The following is a 6,973-nucleotide window of genomic DNA, read 5'->3' as shown; positions in this document are numbered from 1 at the left end:
CTCCCCCAGAAAACAAACCAAGAAAGAAAAAAAAAAGACTGCAAGAGAACAACCACCACTACTTCATAGGACAACTTTTTTTTTTTTTCAACTTGTTCCCACTATTCTGGTTCATTTGTTTTTATATAGATAATTTTTTAACCTATTCACCATCACAGTGAGCTGTCCAGTACATCAAATTCCATAATAACCTTCTAACCTGAACTTTTTGATACATACACCTGCGTTTTTCTTTTACATTTCTATTTTTTGAATTTCTTTTTTTAATTTTAGTTTAGTTTAATCTGGTTTATTCCTTTTTATTTTTATTTTCTAATATTCATATAGAGTTAAACTTCAGAGTAATCCCCTTTCCTCAATCAATACTACCCCTATAGGTAAACCAATTTTTAATCCCACTTTATCTTAAGAAAGTTGAGTCCTTTAACAAAGATATCAAGATACATCCAGGAAGAATCAAAACAACCTTCCTCGCCCACACTGAGAATTTATAACCACTCTCCTGTCTTTTTCTTCCACCAGTGTTTCTGTGTTTTTGTGTTTGTCCTGATAGTACATAAATCTTATACTTGGGGTTCTTTTTGATGAGGTTATTCCTTTATTTGCATATATTTTTTTTCTTGTGTCATATACTTTTATCAGTCCTTTTGTTTGTTTTTGTTTATATACTTCATAAATCGTACATTGGGGCCCATTCGGGCTGAACCTTCTCTTTCATCTTCCCTTTCTTTCCTGTCTTTCCTCTCTCTCTCTCTTTTTTTCTTTTTCTTTTCTTTTGTCTCTCATATGGGTGGGGAATCCTGATTGCTCAGAAGTGTTCCAGGGTGCACCTTGACTGCACCACAGTCAATACATCCAGCTACATCTGATCAGTCATCTCTCACCAAAATGACTAGGAGGAGGAATGCCCAACAGAAGAAAAACACAGAGGATGGACCTTCTGGAACAGAGCTAATGGCTATCAACATAGACAATATGTCAGAAAGAGAATTCAGGCTAACAATTATCCAGGCAATAGCTAGGTTGGAGAAAGCCATGGATGACCAAACGGAATTGATTAGGGCTGAACTGAAAGCGACGAGACAGGATGTTCACAATGTTAGGGCTGAGCTGAAAGCTCACAATGTTCACAATGCTCTCAATGAGTTCCAATCTAATCTAGATTCTCTCAAAGCTAGGGTAACTGAGACAGAAGATAGAATTAGTGATCTGGAGGACAAACAGAGAGAAAGGATCAGGAGGAAGCCTGGAACAAACAGCTTAGAAACCACGAAAACAGAATCAGGGAAATAAATGATGCCATGAAACATTCCAACGTCAGAATTATTGGAATCCCTGAAGGGGAGGAGAAAGAAAGAATTCTAGAAGATATAGTGGAACAAGTTCTCGTGAAAATTTTCCCAATCTCACGAATGGAACCAGCATTCATGTACTGGAGGCCGAAAGGTCTCCATCCAAGATTATACATTCCAAAAAAACACCAAGGATCCTGATAGTCAAATTGAGGAATCATAATTGTAGGTATAATCTCTTGAAAGCTGCTAGGACAAAGAGGCTCCTTACTTACAGAGGAAAGCCCATCAGAATAACGTCAGACCTGTTCACAGAGACCGGGCAAGCCAGAAAGGGCTGGCAAGACATATTCAGGGCATTAAATGAGAAGAACTTGCAGCCAAGAATACTTTTTCCAGCAACACTGATGTACGCAGCCACAGACCCAGCTAGAGGCAAGGGATCAGTCCAGGCACTGACTCATGCCTCCTGAATATCAGTTGAGCTGCGCTTGAGAAAGGGCCTGCCCTACCGATCCTAAGACTCTCTGACGTGACTGCCTGCATGTATTAAGAGGCAAAACTGGGTCGTACATTTAACTGTTACAAGATTACCCTGTACTTGCACGGGTTATAAATTGCACCATTGTAAGCTCATGAAATGCTACTTAAAGATTAGCTAAGTAGACACAAGTTATTTGCATCACAAGATCCGCTACCAGCGCTTGGGAAATGGGGTTTGTAAAAGCTTAAGGGGCTTCATGTGAATGTTACCTGTGTATGAGCAAACAACCGAGAATAGATACTTCCTTATAATTGTTTCTGTTAACTATATAATGCCTCACAGCCATGAATAAAATTGGCACTGCTTGGACATCATCCACTGTGTCCCTCCTGTCCTCCTTTCTTTACAAGTCTTACTCTTTCTCCATTCTCTTACCCTCTCGACCCTGCTCGAGTCATCGCACCGGCCGTGACACACTGACATTCAAAATGGATGGAGAGATAAAGATTTTCCAAGACTGGCAAGGCTTAAAAGACTATGTAACCACCAAGCCGACACTGCAGGAAATATTAAGGGGGGTTCTGTAATAGAGGAAAAATCCTAAGACTAGCATTGAACAGAAATATAGAGACAATCTACAGAAAGAAATACTTCAAAGGTAACATGATATCAATAAAAACGTATCTATCAATAATCACTCTCAATGTGAATGCCCTAAATGCGTCCATAAAACGGTATAAGTTTGCAGATTGGATAAAATGACAGAACGCATTACTATGTTGTCTACAAGAGACCCATTTTGAACCTAAAGATACACCCAGACTGAAAGTGAAGGGATGGAGAAGCATCTTTCATGCCAATGGGCCTCAAAAGAAGGCTGGGGTAGCAATTCTCATATCAGAAAAATTAGATTTTAAACTAAAGCCTGTAGTCAGAGATACAGAAAGACACTACATCATTCTTAAAGAGACTATCCACCAAGATGATCTAACAATTGTAAATATATATGCCCCCAATATGGGACCAGCCAACTACATAAGAAAATTGTTAATCAAGAAAAAGAATCATATTGATATGAATACATTAATGATAGGAGATCTTAACACGCCTCTCTCAGAAAAGGACAGATCATCAAAGCAGAAAATCAATAAAGAAACAAGAGCATTGAATGACACATTGGACCAGATGGACCTCATAGATATATACAGAACATTCCACCCTAAAACAATAGAATACTCATTCTTCTCAAGTGCACATAGAACCTTCTCAAGAATAGACCAGATACTGGGTCACAAATCAGGACTCAACCAATACCAAAAGACTGAGATTATTCCCTGCATATTCTCAGATCACAATGCCTTGAAACTGGAGCTCAATCACAAAGAAAAGTTCCAAAGGAACTCAAACACCTGGAAGCTAAAGACCACCTTGCTTAAGAATGCTTGGATCAACCAAAAGATCAAAGAATAACTGAAACAATTAATGGAAACCAATGAGAATGAAGACACTTTGGTCCAAAACCTATGGGATACAGCAAAGGCGGTCCTAACGGGGAAATACATAGCCATCCAAGCCTCCCTCAAAAAAAATTGAAAAATTCAGAATACACCAGCTCTCTCTACACCTTAAAGAACTGGAGAATCAACAACAAATCAAACCAACTCCACACATAAGAAGGGAAATAATCAAGATTAGAGCAGAGATCAATGAGGTAGAAACCGGAGATACAGTAGAACATATCAATGAATCTAGAAGCTGGTTTTTTGAAAGAATCAATAATAAGATTGATAAACCATTGGCCACACTAATCCAAAAGAAAAGAGAGAAAACCCAAATTCATAAAATTATGAATGAAAAGGGAGAGATCACAACTAACACCAAGGAAGTAGAAACAATCATCAGAAGTTATTATCAACAATTATACACCAATAAGCTAAGCAACCTAGATGAAATGGATGCATTCCTGGAAAACTAAAAACTCCCAAAATTGAACCAGGAAGAAATTGACACCTTAAATAGACCGATATCTAGTAATGAGATTGAAGCGGTGATCTAAAACCTCCCAAAAAACAAGAGCCCAGCACCTGATGGATACCCTGGGGAATTCTACCAAACTTTCAAAGAAGAAATAACACCTATTCTCCTGAAGCTGTTTCAAAAAATTGAAGCAGAAGGAAAACTTCCAGACTCTTTCAATGAAGCCAGCATTACCCTGATCCCCAAACCAGGCAAAGACCCCACCAAAAAGGAGAATTTCAGACCAATATCACTGATGAATATGGATGCTAAGATTCTCATCAAGATCCTAGCAAACAGTATCCAGCAGCACATTAAAAAGATTGTCCACCATGACCAGGTGGGATACATCCCTGGGCTACAAGGATGGTTCAACGTTCCCAAATCAATCAATGTGATAGAACAAATTAATAAGAGAAGAGAGAAGAACCACATGGTCCTCTCAATTGATGCAGAAAAAGCATTTGACAAAATCCAGCATCCATTCCTGATTAAAACGCTTCAAAGTATAGGGATACAGGGAACATTCCTGAACTTCATAAATCTATCTATGAAAGACCCACAGCAAATATCATCCTCAATGGGAAAAAACTTGCGTCCTTCCCGTTGAGATCAGGAACATGACAAGGATGCCTACTGTCACCACTCTTGTTCAACATAGTATTAGAAGTCCTAGCAACAGCAATCAGACAAAAAAGAGAAATAAAAGGTATCCAAACTGGCAATGAAGAAGTCAAACTCTCTCTCTTCGCAGATGACATGATTCTTTATATGGAAAACCCAAAAGACTCCACCCCCAAACTACTAGAACTCATACAGCAATTCAGCAACGTGGCATATACAAAGTCAATGTACAGAAATCAGTGGCTTTCTTATACACTAACAATGAAAATACAGAAAGGGAAATTAGAGAATCGATTCCATTTACTATAGCACCAAGAACCATAAGATACCTGGGAATAAACCTAACCAATGAGGTAAAGGATCTGTATTTAAGGAACTACAGAACACTCATGAAAGTAATTGAAGAAGACACAAAAAGATGGAAGACCATTCCATGATCTCGGATCGGAAGAATAAACATTGTTAAAATGTCTATACTGCCTAGAACAATCTATACTTTTAATGCCATTCTTATCAAAATTCTACCAGTATTGTTCAAAGAGCTGGAGCAAATAATCCAAAAATTTGTATGGAACCAGAAGATACCCTGAATCACTAAGGAAATGTTGTAAAACAAAAATAAAACTGGGGGCATCACGCTACCTGATTTCAAGCTTTACTACAAAGCTGTGATCACCAAGACATCATGGTTCTGGCATAAAAACAGACACATAGACCAGTGGAACAGAGTAGAGACCCCACATATGGACCCTCAACTCTATGGGCAAATAATCTTCGACAAAGCAGGAAAAAATATACAGTGGAAAAAAGAGTCTCTTCAATAAATGGTGCTGGGAAAACTGGGCAGCTATATGTAGAAGAATGAAACTTGACCATTCTCTTACACTGTACACAAAGATCAACTCAAAATGGATAAAAGACCTCAACGTGAGACAGGAATCCATCAGAATCCTAGAGGAGAACATAGGCAGCAATCTCTTCGATATCAGCCACAGCAACTTCTTTCAAGATATGTCTCCCAAAGCAAAGGAAACAAAAGCGAAAATAAACATTTGGGACTTCATCAAAATTAAAAGCTTCTGCACAGCAAAGGAAACAGTCAACAAAACAAAGAGGCAACCCATGTAATTGGAGAAGATATTTGCAAATGGCAGTACAGACAAAAGGTTGATATCTAGGATCTATAATGAATTCCTCAAACTCAACACACACAAAACAGACAAGCATATTAAAAAATGGGCAGAAGATATGAACAGAGACTTCTCCAATGAAGACATACAAATGGCTATCAGACACATGAAAAAATGTTCATCATCACTAGCCATCAGGGAGAATCAAATTAAAACCACATTGAGATATCACCTTACACCAGTTAGAATGGCCAAAATTAACAAGACAAGAAACAACATGTGTTGGAGAGGATGTGGAGAAAGGGGAACCCTCTTACACTGTTGGTGGGAATGCAAGTTTGTGTAGCCTCTTTGGAGAACAGTGAGGAGATTCCTCAAGAAATTAAAAATAGAACTTCCCTATGACCCTGCAGTTGCACTCCTGGGTATTTACCCCAAAGATACAGATGTAGTGAAAAGAAGGGCCATCTGTACTCCAATGTTTGTAGCAGCAATGGCCATAGTCGCCAAACTGTTGAAAGAACCAAGATGCCCTTCAATGGACGAATGGATAAGAAGATGTGGTCCATATACACTATGGAGTATTATGCTTCCATCAGAAAGGATGAATACCCAACTTTTGTAGCAACATGGACAGGACTGGAAGAGATTATGCTGAGTGACATCAGTCAAGCAGAGAGAGTCAATTATCATATGGTTTCACTTATTTGTGGTGCATAACAAATAGCATAGAAGACATGGGGAGTTAGAGAGGAGAAGGGAGTTGGGGGAAATTGGAAGGTGAGGTGAACCATGAGAAACTATGGACTCTGAAAAACAATCTGAGGGTTTTGCAGGGTGGGGGGTGGGAGGTCGGGTTACCAGGTGGTGGGTATTATAGAGGTTACGGATTGCATGGAGCACTGGGTGTGGTGAAAAAATAATGAATACTATTATGACGAAAATAAATAAAAAATAAAAAAAAAAACAAAGCAAAAAGGAAATATAAATAAAAAATGCACGAAAAACTTCAATCTTATTTACATGCAAATGTAATAATTCACAAAAATTTTAAAGTTTTAATTAATGGATTCAAATCCACCTGATAGGATATCACTAGGGGCTTAGAGATAGGATTCTACACCTTTTTCTGAATTTTAGTATTTTGATTGATGACTTTAATGAAGGCATACAAATAATAAAACTTCTCAAGTTTAACAGATGATCCAAAGCTGGAGGGAATGGATATTACTAAATTGTGTTTGATTTTAAAAAAAAGGCAATATGCTTCAGTGATTGTTTGCTGTTAATATATACTTTTTAAGGACTTTATTTATTTATTAGAGAGAGCGAGTGAGTGAGAAAGAGCACAAGCTGGGAGGGATGGAGAAGCAAAGGGACAGGGAGAGCAGGCTCCTCACTGAACAGGAGGCTAGATATGGGCTCCA

This window comes from Mustela putorius, unplaced genomic scaffold (genome assembly GCF_011764305.1).
Source record: "Mustela putorius furo isolate JIRA1106 unplaced genomic scaffold, ASM1176430v1.1 tig00003901_pilon_pilon_pilon, whole genome shotgun sequence".
In the NCBI taxonomy this organism is placed as follows: domain Eukaryota; kingdom Metazoa; phylum Chordata; class Mammalia; order Carnivora; family Mustelidae; genus Mustela; species Mustela putorius.
The sequence above is the reverse complement of the archived record's forward strand: the minus strand, read 5'-3'. Positions refer to the sequence as shown.